The sequence below is a fragment of the Phyllobates terribilis genome, unplaced genomic scaffold (genome assembly GCF_046119375.1).
Source record: "Phyllobates terribilis strain yellow unplaced genomic scaffold, ASM4611937v1 Scaffold_1__5_contigs__length_1240528914, whole genome shotgun sequence".
In the NCBI taxonomy this organism is placed as follows: domain Eukaryota; kingdom Metazoa; phylum Chordata; class Amphibia; order Anura; family Dendrobatidae; genus Phyllobates; species Phyllobates terribilis.
Window position 1 is genome coordinate 367085452 of NW_027362761.1, and position 15168 is coordinate 367100619.

Below are 15168 nucleotides of genomic sequence, written 5' to 3' on the forward strand. Positions count from 1 at the left end.
TTCTGGCGTCTTTGAATTATTTTTATCATTGCGTCATTTACCAATCAGATTAATTTTCTATTTTGAAAGATCAGACTTTTATGAACTCTGCAATACCAAATGTGTATTTTTTGAATTGTTTCATTTTTAATGGGGCAAAAGGGGTGATTTTGAATACATTTTTTTCATATTTTAAATTGATTTTTTTGGTTTTAACTGTAACTAATAGTCCCCTTAGGGGACTTGAAGCTATGATCGTCTGATCGTTTGTGCTACAGCCAGGGGTGGATTAAAAGTAGCAAGGGCCCCGGGCAGTTAACAAGGCGCGGCCCCCCCTCCCTATATATGTATGTATGTATGTATGTATGTATGTATGTATGTATGTGTGTGTGTGTGTGTGTGTGTGTGTGTGTGTGTGTGTGTGTGTGTGTATATATATATGTATATATATATATATATATATATATATATATATATATATATATATATATATATATATATATATATATATATGTATGTGTGTATATATATATATATATATATATATATATATATATATATATATATATATATATATACACCACACACACACACGATGTATCACATGTCACATGATCCCCTGTGATAGATCATGTGATAGTTCACGTGAAATTACTTTGGCACAATATTAATATATTAATTATAATAATTTTTTTTAGGTTGTGTGCCCACGATGCCTTTTTAAGCGTTTCTGCAGCGGCAGAATCGCTTAAACGCTTGGTAGAAGGTCTGCAATGTTCCCCAATGATAATCCGCATGTGCTGTGCACATGCTGCGGAAATTTCCGCTGCGGATTATCATTGCGGAAAAATCCACAGCAACCAATTATTTTGCGGAAGCGCGGTGTTTTTGCCGCCATTGACTTGCATTGGAACTCATGTAATCCACATCACTGCATCTGTACATGCGGATTCCTTGCGTTTCAATGTGCGGATGGTACTCTGGTCTGGAGAGGAGGAGACTCTCCTACGGACCCGGGTACCATAGAACCTGTAAAAAAAAGAATAAAATAAAAATACATTATAATTACCTTCTGATGGCTCTCGGTGTCTTTATCCGATGCGTCCTGGCTTGCCGGCAGCTCGCGGTAGACTAAAGGACCTGCCGTGAGGTCATTTAGTCATGTGACGGGTCACGCGACCGCTGACGTCGGCAGGCCATCAGAAGGTAAGTATATATTTATTTTTTAATTTTTAACCATTCTTTTACGCTCACACTATATATAAATCCATGCCGGTTGCATGGATTTATATAATGTGACCAAGTTGTCAAGTACTTTTCCAAGTGACGCTAAAATCGCTTGGAAAGCGCTTGACAACCCGCATGCGGAAATTCATGTGAAGAACGCTTCACATCCGCTTGTCCCTGGCAGGAAAAACGCATGTACAATCCGCATGCGTTTTTTCTGCCAGGGAGATGCAGAAGCGCTAAAAAAAAAATCCGGAGCATTTCTGCATTGTGGGCACATAGCCTTACATTAATTGTATGGCTTAATATTGAGCACACGTAGCCATCTATACACAGCAGGAGGCCGCACGGTGCCATCTATACACAGCGGGAGGCCGCACGGTGCCATCTATACACAGCGGGAGGCCGCACGGTGCCATCTATACACAGCGGGAGGCCGCACGGTGCCATCTATACACAGCGGGAGGCCGCACGGTGCCATCTATACACAGCGGGAGGCCGCACGGTGCCATCTATACACAGCGGGAGGCCGCACGGTGCCATCTATACACAGCGGGAGGCCGCACGGTGCCATCTATACACAGCGGGGGGCCGCACGGCGCCATCTATATACAGCGGGAGGCCGCACGCAGTCACGCGCACACACAAACATATACAGACATATACAGTACAGACCAAAAGTTTGGAGACACCTTCTCATTTAAAGATTTTTCTGTATTTTCAGGACTTTGAAAATTGTACATTTACACTGAAGGCATCAAAACTATGAATTAACACATGTGGAATTATATACTTAACAAAAAAATGTGAAACAACTGAAAATATGTCATATTCTTGGTTCTTCAAAGTAGCCACCTTTTGCTTTGATGACTGCTTTGCACACTCTTGGCATTCTCTTGATGAGCTTCAAGAGGTAGTCACCGGAAATGGTTTTCACTTCACAGGTGTGCCCTGTCAGGTTTAATAAGTGGGATTTCTTGCCTTATAAATGGGGTTGGGATCATAAGTTGTGTTGTGCAGAAGTCAGGTGGATACACAGCTGATAGTCCTACTGAATAGACTGTTAGCTGCTTATTTCTTGCCATAATACAAATTCTAAGTAAAGAAAAACAAGTGGCCATCATTACTTTAATAAATGAAGGTCAGTCAGTCCAAAAAATTGGGCAAACTTTGAAAGTGTCCCCAAGTGCAGTTGCAAAAACCATCAAGCGCTACAGAGAAACTGGCTCACATGAGAACCGCCCCAGGAAAGGAAGACCAAGAGTCACCTCTGCTTCTGAGGATAAGTTTATCCGAGTCACCAGCCTCAGAAATCGCAGGTTAACAGCAGCTCAGATTAGAGACAAGGTCAATGCCACACAGAGTTCTAGCAACAGACACATCTCTTCAACAATTGTTAAGAGGAGACTTTGTGCAGCAGGCCTTCATGGTAAAATAGCTGCTAGGAAACCACTGCTAAGGACAGGCAACAAGCAGAAGAGACTTGTTTGGGCTAAAGAACACAAGGAATGGACATTAGACCAGTGGAAATCTGTGCTTTGGTCTGATGAGTCCAAATTTGAGATCTTTGGTTCCAACCACCATGTCTTTGTGCGACGCAGAAAAGGTGAACGGATGGACTCTACATGCCTGGTTCCCACCGTGAAGCATGAGGAGGAGGTGTGATGGTGTGGGGGTGCTTTGCTGGTGACACTATTGGGGATTTATTCAAAATTGAAGGCATGCTGAACCAGCATGGTTACCACAGCATCTTGCAGCGGCATGCTATTCCATCCGGTTTGCGTATAGTTGGACCATCATTTATTTTTCAACAGGACAATGACCCCAAACACACCTCCAGGCTGTGTAAGGGCTATTTGACCAAGAAGGAGACTGATGGGGTGCTACGCCAGATGACCTGGCCTCCACAGTCACCAGACCTGAACCCAATCGAGATGGTTTGGGGTGAGCTGGACCGCAGAGTGAAGGCAAAAGGGCCAACAAGTGCTAAGCATCTCTGGGAGCTCCTTCAAGATTGTTGGAAGACCATTTCCGGTGACTACCTCTTGAAGCTCATCAAGAGAATGCCAAGAGTGTGCAAAGCAGTCATCAAAGCAAAAGGTGGCTACTTTGAAGAACCTAGAATATAAGACATATTTTCAGTTGTTTCACACTTTTTTGTTAAGTATATAATTCCACATGTGTTAATTCATACTTTTGATGCCTTCAGTGTGAATGTACAATTTTCATAGTCCTGAAAATACAGAAAAATCTTTAAATGAGGTGTGTCCAAACTTTTGGTCTGTACTGTACATACACTCATAAACACATTTGAAACACAAAAATACATATAAACAGACACACAATGATATCTGCGCGCACACATGCACACAATCACACATGCATACATGCGCACACACACACACACCATCCCCCGGCTCCCGTCGTCCAGCTCCTCTCCGGTGCAGCAGTGCAGGCTGGCCACACACTGCTTGACGTCACACTAGCAAACACGGCCACGCACAGGGCCGTGTCTCCTAGCTGTGATGCGGCCGGGCCAGCACACAGGGAAGTTAACAGCTGCAGAGCTGGCCCGGCCGAAGAAGAAGCAGCGGCCGTGCGCCGCTGCTGGGGGAGTGGTCCTGGGCCCCCCCCGCCTCTGACAACCGGTATGTGCCGCACATATTATAATGAGGGCAATCTGGCCATGGAACCCCTGGAGTTCCGGGGCCCCGGGCAGTAGCCAAGATTGCCCTCATTATAATCCGCCTATGGCTACAGTATACATACCAGTGCATCAGCTCTGTTATGTATAGAGAAAATCCCAATCTCTTATGAACGCCAGCTACAGGCTGGCTTTCAAGGGAGACTAGTCATGATAAGCACGGAGGTATTTAGCAGACCTCTGGCTGTTAACGCAACCCATCAGGGCCCCGCAATTACATTATGGGCGGGTCTATCGGTGCATGGAATGTCACGCTTCCTGCTGGTGCGTGTTAAATGCCGCTGTTAGAGATTGACAGAGGCATTTAACAGGTCAACAGCCACAGCTGGTAAAGGCACATGATGGGTGATTGCTGGGAAAGAAGATGCGGACTTGGCGTGTGAGACCGCATCAAATGCAGGGACACGACTTCTGATGTACATGTAAGTCAAAGGTTGTGAAGGGGTTAATGTATTTTCTGATTGCACCATTCCTTACCCACCAAACAGCCCACAGAAAATGTTTCGTCACTGTCTGGAACTACTGCATTGAAACTATTTATATGAGTAAAGTACAAAACTACTTGTACATTTCTAAATAAGATGGCATAAATAAGATCAACAAAGACCAGAGCTTGTAGATTATTGTTGATCAGCTGCATGGGGTACGTGATGTATACAGCGCTGGTAGCTGCTGCAGTCAAGAATTGGCTCAGCCCGTGCTGCTGAGTGCAGTGGATATGAGCACTGTAGATACGCATCCCCAGTTTATATACCCAGATCTATAAGCCACAGAGAGGCGCTGCTGCAAAGAAAGAGCATCTCCTGCCCTAATAATTATAGCAAAGCCATGTATTCCATGTTTGAATATTTATTTGAATGGATACCGTGTGATTACCATTACTCATGAGTGGCTGCACACCAGTTTCCCCAATGTATGGACCGGCTGTGGCTCTCCTGATTAAACCTGACAGCCCATGGCTCATGCACATGGCTGTATTCGGTCTGAGTGCAATCTGACAAACATCAGGTAGCACTCGGACCAATGTTGTTCTATGGGGCTGTGCACATGACTGATTCTTTCTTTTTTTTTTCTTGGACTGAGCTGGTCAGAGGAAAAAATTGCAGCATGCCCAAGTTGGTTCCGATTATTGGATCGCACTCGGCCATGCAAGCCAATGAGTCCATGGAAATCATCAGACTGCACTCGGATGACATCTGAGTGTAGTCCGATTTCTGTGAACCGACAGAATGGAGAACATTTTTTCCCATCTTCTCCTCATCTGAGAGAATCTGATCACTCTCTGATGAAATCCTGATAATAATCAGCTCAATTCTTTTGCATGAGAGAATATACGCTGGTGTGACCCTGGCCTAATAGTCAGTCATATATATGAGGCTGTCTAGTTCAGTTCAGGAGACTCATGGCCAGTCCGTGCAGCATATGTGAATCTGGCCTAATATAGATGACTGCTGGAGTTAACTTGGTTATTTAATTAATGGCTCGAGCCTTTTTAATTGCAACTGACTGATCTGCTATGGAGGCAAATACCTGCAAGGAATGAGAGTGTAGGCTTTTTAACTTTTTATATCATTTTAATTAACTTTTTTGATTAAATGAAATATAATTAAGAAAACAGTATGACAAAGCTATTGGGATCAACATAGGATAGACACTCTAGCTCTCATGCATGCATTCAATTATATACTGGAAGAATATAAGCCGGGTAATGTGTTTATGAATGGACTGGTAATCTGCTCCATTATCTATTTTGCATTAATGTGTTGTCTTTTTACAGATCAAATGAAATAGTGTGAATATTAAAAGGTATTTTTACATGAGGAATTGCCTGTAGCTTTCCCAAATGCCTGGGAGTGTGCGTAAGCCTATTTCAATAACTACACGATGCAGTGCTCAGTAAGTGGCCCTGTATACAGCAATGTGTCACCGACCATGATGAAACTGTACGTGAATGAGCGATGACACTAACGATTTTACGGTCACATGCTGCGCTGATCGCTCCATGTAAATGGAGCTAAACAAGCCGAGATCGACACTCATTTGTGCAAAAGCGAATCTGGGTGAGAAGAGTAAAACATCTACCAGTTCCATTAATGGATGTAAATAGCCTTTCTGTTTTCATATTCTAAGTAACATTCAAAGAAAGCCTATGCTACCAGGGAGCGCACATTACATGCTCTCAAGAAACACTATGGAACAGATCTAGGACAGATCAAGCACTTTCAGTAAATGGATGACTTGACTTAGCTAATTTCCATTATTTTCATGTTCTATGTAATATTACATTTAAATAAATGAGTTTGTATTATATGCAATGGATTTGTTTCTAATTGAGGATTGTGTGCATTGGACAAATCCTGTGGATTTCATAAACCGTGACATGGGTTCTTCTGTCATACTGATTGTGATCTGTAAGACAAGCTACCGCAGTGGCTTTTATTTGCACTTCAGTACATTCCAATTACTATGTGAAACCATCCCTACTACTTAGTGTTAATGAGGGAGCCGCAGCTGCAAACATCCGTTTCTAATATTTTTAACCATACTTGTTTTTCACAGTAACATGTAATAATGTAGCACATAATATACATAGTTTTTTTTTTTTTCCCCTGTGCCTTTTTTATCCGGTTCGTATTGTTTGGGATGGTTACCATCGCTGTCATGTTTACAAGATTGGTTTGATTTTCCTTAGTCTGGGATGAATCGTGCAGGTTTTGATGCAGTGTTTTTTTTTGTATTCTGTACTGTATGAATATGCAGCAAACTGCAAGTGTGATTTTAGCCGCCTCCCAGCCTCGAGGCTTCCGGTTTGCCATGGGCAGTGCGATCCAGTGGCATAATTGCACCAAACTGTGCACTCTCCAATACCGTATCGGATGAGCGCAGTAACATGCAAGCTGGACAGATCGTGCACTCCAGCGATTCGCGTCAGCTTTAGATCAGTGCTATACTGAAAAAAATCTTGCACGCTGCTAGACTGCAGCAATGGTCTGTAACCTAGACAACGAGCATTAAACAATGAAATCGAACAATCCTTCATTCACAAGAAGGATTTTTAATAACCTTAAAATTGCAAAGCTGCTTGTCTTTATGCCACCGCTTTTATAATGATCTATTGCTTGTAAGTAGGAATAATATGTGGAAAACATGGGCTTTATTGCTCCACGCAACCGAATCAGAGGTATGAAAGCATTGTATCAAAATGTTTTATGTATATATCATTTTGTATATTTTTATCTGATTTGGTCTAAATTACTTAGAATAAAATAAGCACAAAACTGGTCACTTTTTACCAGATAAAAGTGTCTCTCTGCTTCACAGAGTATGCTGTGTATCTTTTTTTTTTTTTTTCAATTCGCCATATGGATCCAGAAAATGGGCCTTTTTTTATTTCATTTTTATAATCTTTACTAGGTGGGCGGTGTTCACACTGTAATAATGCAGAGCAGCCTAAAGGCTTGGCCCCAGAGAACCATGTGAGCCGCAACCCCAAGTAATAAGACCCACATCCGTATGGCTACATTTGAAAAACAAACCTCAGCCAATTAGCTGTTACCAGTGGTGGCTGGAAGTTCTTGGATGCTGTTGGAGCACAGCAGTTCCATCAAAACCATAGTGGCCTCGGCCAGCGACTGCAGATCTACCCTTTTAATCATTAAATCCGAGAACTTATTGCTACTGGTAACTGCTGATTGGCTTGAGTGCTGGGTGTCCGATATTGATGGCCTATCCCAAGGCAAGGACATTAATAAAAAGTAGTGGCTGACCTTTTTAACATAGTCTGCTGTATTTCTGATCTGTTGTATATCATATGTTATACTTTGTATATTTCTGTTGAATAAGGGTACAAATTGGCGTAATTCACTATCTGAACAATATCTATCAACTTCCCTGGCATATTTGTTGAAAAAAAACAAATCTGGATTGTTTTCGGAGAACGTTTTAAAACTGCATTTTGCTGTTTTACAAGTATTTTCCAAAAAACGTATGCAAAAATTGACAACTAACAGTTACCAATCACCTTCTTAAGGGATTGTGACTAGAGATGAGTGGAATTGTATTCTACTCACAAATTATAAAAATCCACATTCTCCAAAATGCAGGTATTTTGTAATTTACTACAACATGGTTTGTAAAAGGCCATCAAAATGTTGAAGAAAAATTTTTTTTGACCATACCCTTTACCTTTTGCCCCTCCGTTACTTGTCGCATCTTATTATTGCCGCCAACATGCGCCCACAAGGTCACAATTCATATCATAACATTTTGACCGTACGCCTGCACAGAACCGTCCCAAGCCTCATGAGAGCCATAAGTCTTGGCCAAGCATGAAGAAACCGAGGGATTCAGCGCTCGTAGTGGTGATGTGAAGATGCGTCAAGAACTGGATGGGTGACTGTGAGGCGTGAAGAGGTCAGACAGTAAGGGGAGTATAAATATATATTTTTATATTTTTTACATCTTATGTTTATTACAGAATAAGGGACATTAAATTTGTGGGAATAACTTCTCTTCTAATCAGACTTCTCAGGGATTGTTTGGGGATATACCCCCAACTGGTAAGAGCCAGTCATCAATTTATGCATAAAGTTCATGTAGGGGTGACCGAGAAATGACACAATGCAGAGTTCTAAAAAAGATTTGGAGGAATACACAGACCTGTCAGGAGAGCTGACATGTCCTCTTTAACAAGATATTTTGGTGAAACACTGCTTCCAACGAGAAGGGTAATGAAGCAGGCAGTCCGGTGCCACTTTGTACATTACAGTCACAGCAGGCCTCCGTGTTTCCTAAACCCTTTTTTTGCTACTTTGCCAAGCACCCTGCGGAACAAGGCTCTCTAATAAGAACATGAGCATGCTGTGCAGAATATTATATAGCCCCTACAATACCTACAGCACAACACTATCTTCTACTTGTGCTATCTACATGAAATTATAACAAAGTAATAATTAAAAAATTAGAATGTTCTGATGCTTTTCTCTGAATTGTCATGTTGCCGCTATAGTTATGACACAAACTTCGCTTCTTAGTTATGTCTGGCATTCATTCATGTAAGATCAATCTCTGCTTCAGTTGGAGCCATGAAAATGTTGGAGATTTACTGTTACATATACAGGTGCATCTCACTAAATTAGAATATCATCAAAAAGTTAATTTATTTCAGTTCTTCAATACAAAAAGTGAAACTCGTATATTATATAGTCATTACAAACAGTGATCTATTTCAAGTGTTTATTTCTGTTAATGTTGATGATTATGGCTTAAAGCCAATGAAAACACAAAAGTCATTATCTCAGTAAATTAGAATACTTTATAACAACAGCTTGAAAAATGTTTTTAAAATCCGAAATGTTGGACTACTGAAATGTATGTTCAGTAAATGCACTCAATACTTGGTCGGGGCTCCTTTTGCATCAATGCGGCGTGGCATGGAGGCGATCAGCCTGTGTCACTGCTGAGGTGTTATGGAAGCCCAGGTTGCTTTGATAGCAGCCTTCAGCTCGTCTGCATTGTTGGGTCTGGTGTCCCTCATCTTCCTCTTGACGATACCCCATAAATTCTCTATGGGGTTAAGGTCAGGCGAGTTTGCTGGCCAATCAAGCACAGTGATACTGTTTTTTTTGTTTAACCAGGCATCTGTACTTTTGGCAGTGTGGACAGGTGCCAATTCCTGCTGGAGAATGGAATTTCCATCTCCAAAAAGCTTGTCGGCAGAGGGAAGCATAAAGTGCTCTAAAATTTCCTGGTAGACGGCTGCGCTGACATTTGGTCTTGATAAAACACATTGGACCTACACCAGCAGATGACACGGCTCCCCAAACCATCACTGATTGTGGAAACTTCACACTAGACCTAAAGCAGCTTGGATTGTGTGCCTCTCCACTCTTCCTCCAGACTCTGGGACCTTGATTTCCAAATAAAAATTGGAACTCTGGGACCTTGTGGAATGTGTCAATGACTGCCTTCTGGACATCTGTCAAGTCAGTAGTCTTCCCCATGATTGTGGAGCCTACTGAAACAGACTAAGGGACCTTTTTAAATGCTTAGGAAGCCTTTGCAGGTGTTTTTTGTTAATTCTTTTATTTACTGAGATAATTACTTTTGTGTTTTCATTGGCTGTAAGCCATAATCATCAACATTAACAGAAATAAACACTTGAAATAGATCACTCTGTAATGACTCTATATAATATGAGTTTCACTTTTTGTATTGAACTGAAATTAACTTTTTGATGATAATCTAATTTAGTGAGATGCACCTGTATATTAGTAATATGTGGACATTGGTATTTGGTGTGTTTCATGTGTATTTAAAAATATTGGTACTCAGGTCCCATTCATAATATTAGTATTGGTGTGTGTGTGTGTGTGTGTGTGTGTGTGTATATGAAATGTAAAGTGCTACGGAATAGGTTGACGCTATATAAATAAAAATTATTATATTATACTATTCCCCAATGTTTTGTGTTTTTAACTGGTCCTTGGGCTATTCAGGGTGTTTGCTATTTATCCAACTCACAAATATAGGTCATCCCTTTTAGAAATTTCTCTGGAGGAGTGGAAGTATTACCAACCTCTCTGAATTCTATAAAGATAGTGGCAGCACATAATCTACCATGGATAAAGCTCCTACTAAATATATGTTGGCATCATTCTATTGAAAGTACATAATGTACTGTGAAACAGAAGTATGTTTTTAAGAAGCTCTCTATAGACTCTTAAGTGTTACACTTTACTTCAAATGAATATTAATATACTGTATACAATTGACATTGAACAGTATTTGTCTATCAGAATTTCATAGCTCGTATTTATTTATTTTACTCGCTTGTATAGCTCCATTAATTCCAGAGCGCTCTAGACATCATCACTGTCCTCAGTTGGGCTCACAATCTAAATTTCCTATCAATATGTCTTTGTAGTGTGGGAGGAAACCCAAGCAAACATGGGGAGAATATACAAACTCCTTGCAGATGTTGTCCTTGGTGGTATTTGAACCCAGGAGCCCAGCGCTGCAAAGCAACAGTGCTAACCACTGAGCCCAAATGCTGCTCCCATGCTGGCAAGTGGCGACATGGGCACTTTGTATGCACTTCTGGTTGCCACTACATGGCACTGCATTATGGAGATATTCTCCTCTAGCAATGCTTGTACGGTAGAGGGCCTCCTAAATTTGAAACTGATGGATCAATTCATTTTCATTCAGATTCATAGGTATATGTGATGTGCAGAAGTAGTGCTGTTGCTTCCAGTGCATCCAGCAACTGTTACAAATAACACAAGTACAGGAGACAGGAAGGGTTGTGCGTCAGAAGCATCCAGCAACTAGAGGGGTTAACACAGTCACAGGAGAAGGGGAGTGTTTTAGCAGATCCCCAGCGGGGATTATGGGGAACTTGTTGTTGTAGTCTGGCTGAAGCCGAAGAGAAAGGTGGTGTGTTATCTGGATCTGACAGAAGGCAACTGAACAGGATTCAGATCAGGAGAGAAACTAAACACAGGTCAGATAAACTCCCTGAACTAACAGTGCAGAGTATTATTGGGCAGGAAGATAAGGACTGGATGGAATTGTGTCACAGGGGTCGTCTCCCTCATCAACCCCCCCCCCCTCCATCTCCATGCAGGATAAAGAATGCTGTGTACTATTGTGTCCTTGTGAAGGAAAAGCCTGTGGTTGTGTATGCATAGAAGTGTGCTACTAAGAGATCTAATCTAAGCTGAATTATGCTACTGAAGAGACTGTAATACTGTGCCTTGTGAAGAAACTACTGTATTGTTACTGGAGCCGGTTGCTCAAGAAACTCAGATTGTACTGTAATGAAGATTGGTGCTGTAATATCCCTGATTTGCACTGGCCGTGCTTCAGATTAAATTCCACTGTTACACTGTTGAAAAAGACTCTTGTCAGATGTGTCTGGTCAGCAATTAAATCTATGGTGTGCCTGAGAAGTTGCAGCCTATGGTCGCCCTGGGTAACGGTTCCCCCAGGATTCCAAAGAATTCATGAAACCCGTCTCGCCCTATCTGAACCTAGCGGCGTGCGTGTAACCTATATAGAGGGGTATAGTAATGTCCTTCTCATAGAATAGTAAGGGTGTCTTATTACTACATTGTGCAACTTCATCTGGCCGCAGCAAATATAGCTAGGCTTTGCCTTTTCTAAACTTCACCCATCAGCCATTCACAAGCCTCTAGGGCAGGGGTCTCCAACCTGTAACTCGGGAGCCACATGTGGATCGCGGTCCTATGAATTGTGGCTCGCAGCGCTCTGCCAGCTTGGTGCATTAGCTCCAGGTCTAGCAAACTGGTATGTAGAGCACATCTCAAAAAGGTGCATTTTGTGAGTAGCCCTACACAGAGCAGCAGATCTGGATGCACATATACTGGTCTCCAGGGCTTAAAGATAATTTAAGTATGGTACGCTGAAGACAGGATGATACTACCTGTCAGAGAAGGTGCTTGAACTTGGATGCTGCAGTGTGTTGGGAGTGCTTGATGGGAGAATACTGAATGGGGGTATTGTGGGACCCCTGGATGTTGGTATACTGCTTCGGGGTGATTTCTTTGGAAAATCTTTGGTTATCGTTATACTCGTAATGGGGGCTTTGGTTGCCACTTCTGTGAGGGGGGCGAGAGCTGAATGGCTCGTGACCCTCTCTCAAAGCTGAATGTGGCTCTCAAGGTCAGAAAGGTTGGGGACCACTGGTCTAGGGAACTGGCCAGCAGGAAATGAACCCCTGTATTCTCTGCCGGATTTCTATCATACTGCTGGATTTCTGTGGAACTGTTTATTTTAGAAACATGCAGGAAATCCTGCAGACTACAAATACTATGGGGAAGTTAATTTTCTGCTTACTGTTATTATTGATATCTAATTTAGTGTTCCCTTAACTGTTCTGTATAATAATGGAATCACTACAGGGTGGGCCATTTATATGGATACACCTAAATTAAATGGGAATGGTTTGGTGATATCAACTTCCTGTTTGTGGCACATTAGTATATGGGAGGGGGAAAACTTTTCCAGATAGGTGGTGACCATGGTGGCCATTTTGAAGTCGGACATTTTGGATCCAACTTTATTTTTTTCAATGGGAAGAGGGATACTGGAAGCCTGTGCTAGCATTTCTTCTGCGGTGTTGCTATCAGTGTGTCAAGAGTGGGAGAAGAGGGTTGCATTGACAATCCAACACAATGGGCAGCACTTTGAACACATTTTATAAGTGGTCATAAACTTGTAAAAAACTCATGAAAGAATAAAGTTACGTTAAAACCAAGCACACCATTGTTTTTCTTATGAAATTCTCAATACGTTTGTGTCACATGACCTCTTCCCATTGAAAAAAGTAAAATTGGATCCAAAATGGCCAACTTCAAAATGGCCGCCATGGTCACCACCCATCTGGAAAAGTTTTCCCTCTCCCAAATACTAATGTGCCACAAACAGGAAGTTGATATCACCAACCATTCCCATTTAATTTAGGTGTATCCATATAAATGGCCCACCCTGTACATTTGGTATAAATACTAGTGATGAGCGAGCACTAAAATGCTCGGGTACTCGTTGCTTGGGTCGAGAAAAGCCAGCAGTCGGCCCTAGCTACTGTTAGAGAGCCATCAGCCGGCTATGTTTTGTTGTTCCCATTATTAACAAGTGGGTCTCCTATACTGTTATTGCGTATCCAGTGACAGCAAGGGCTGCCAAAAATTTGGACGCAACCCAATACCCCTTTGAAGAGACATAGAGGAGGATCTCAGTAAAAAAAAATGTTCCCATTATAAAGGAACGGGTCTCCTATAGTGGTAATGCCCATGCTGTGACTGCAAGGGCTGCCAAAATTTTGAAAAAACCCCACTAAGAATTTAAAGACACATAGAGCAGGGCCACAGTAACGACAAATTCCCATTAGAAAGAGAGTCTCTGTCCTCTGGCCATACACGCTGAACAGACGGTATGACAGCTGTGCAGGTAGTACCGTCTATAGTGCATGAAACTAGCTCCTGTCCTTCCTCCTCCTCCTCCTCTTCCTCATTGTCACCCAATCCATGTTGGGATGAGATGAGGCTTTGCTGTGTGTAATCACCCTGTATAGTTCCTTGCTCCATCTCATCGTGCTCCGCCTGCAATGCATCCTCTTTGATTGTGAGCAGAGAGCGTTTCAGAAGACAGAGAAGCGGGATGGTGACGCTAATTATGGCGTCATCGCTGCTCACCATCTTGGTGGAGTCCTCAAAGTTTTGCAGGATGGTACATATGTCTGACATCCATGTCCACTCCTGAGGTCTTGTGTGGAGTCTGAACTGAACACCCACGGCCTTGTTGATGCTGGTACTCAACAACTGCCCTCTTCTGCTCACAAATCCTTCCCAACATCTGCAGTGTAGAGTTCCAACGCGTGGGGACATCACACACCAGTCTGTGAGCCGGAAGCTGCAAACGCTGCTGAAACACTGCAAGGGCGGCGGAAGCTGTAGCGGACTTTCTAAAATGGGCTCACAGGTGACATACTTTAACAAGCAGATCCGGCAGCTCCGGGTAGGATTTGAGAAACCACTGAACCACGAGGTTAAGCACATAGGCCAGGCATGGTACGTGTGTGAGCTTGCCTCGCCACAGAGCCGCCGCCAGGTTCCGGCCATTGTCACACACGACCATGCCTGGCTGTAGGCTCAGCGGTGTGAGCCACAGATCTGCCTGTTCTTTCAGAGCTGTCCACAACTCTTCAGCTTTGTGTGGTTTTTCACCTAAGCATATTAGCTTCAGCACAGCCTGTTGCCTCTTGGCCAAGGCAGTGCTGCAGTGCTTCCAGCTTGTGACTGATGTGGTCATTTCGGAGATGGAGACTGAAGTGAAGGTGGAGGCTGAGGAGGATGAGGTGCAGGAGCTGTAGACTGTGGGGGCAACCCTGATTGACCTAGGGCCCGCAATCCTTGGCGTCGGGAGGACGTGTTCCGTCCCAAGGTCCGACTGGGTTCCGGCTTCCACTGTGTTAACCCAGTATGCCGTCAGCGAGATGTACCATCCCTGCCCACAAGCACTTGTCCACGTGTCCGTGGTTAGGTGGACTTTACCGGTAACTGCGTTGTTGAATGCACGGCTAATGTTTTGGGACACGTGCTTATGTAATGCTTGGACGGCACACCGGGAGAAATAGTGGCGGCTGGGGACCGAGTACCGAGGGACGGCCGCCGCTATCAGGTTGCGGAATGCTTCCATCTCCACGAGCCTAAAGGGCAACATTTCGAGCGCAAGCA

At 43.0% G+C, this 15168-nt stretch overlaps 1 protein-coding gene across 2 annotated transcripts in view; it reads left to right on the forward strand.

The window, feature by feature from the left end:
- The window catches only part of RPH3A (rabphilin 3A), a 472799-nt gene that overhangs the window by 100237 nt on the left and 357394 nt on the right, over positions 1–15168 (forward strand). The gene's annotated exons all lie outside the window — the stretch shown is intronic.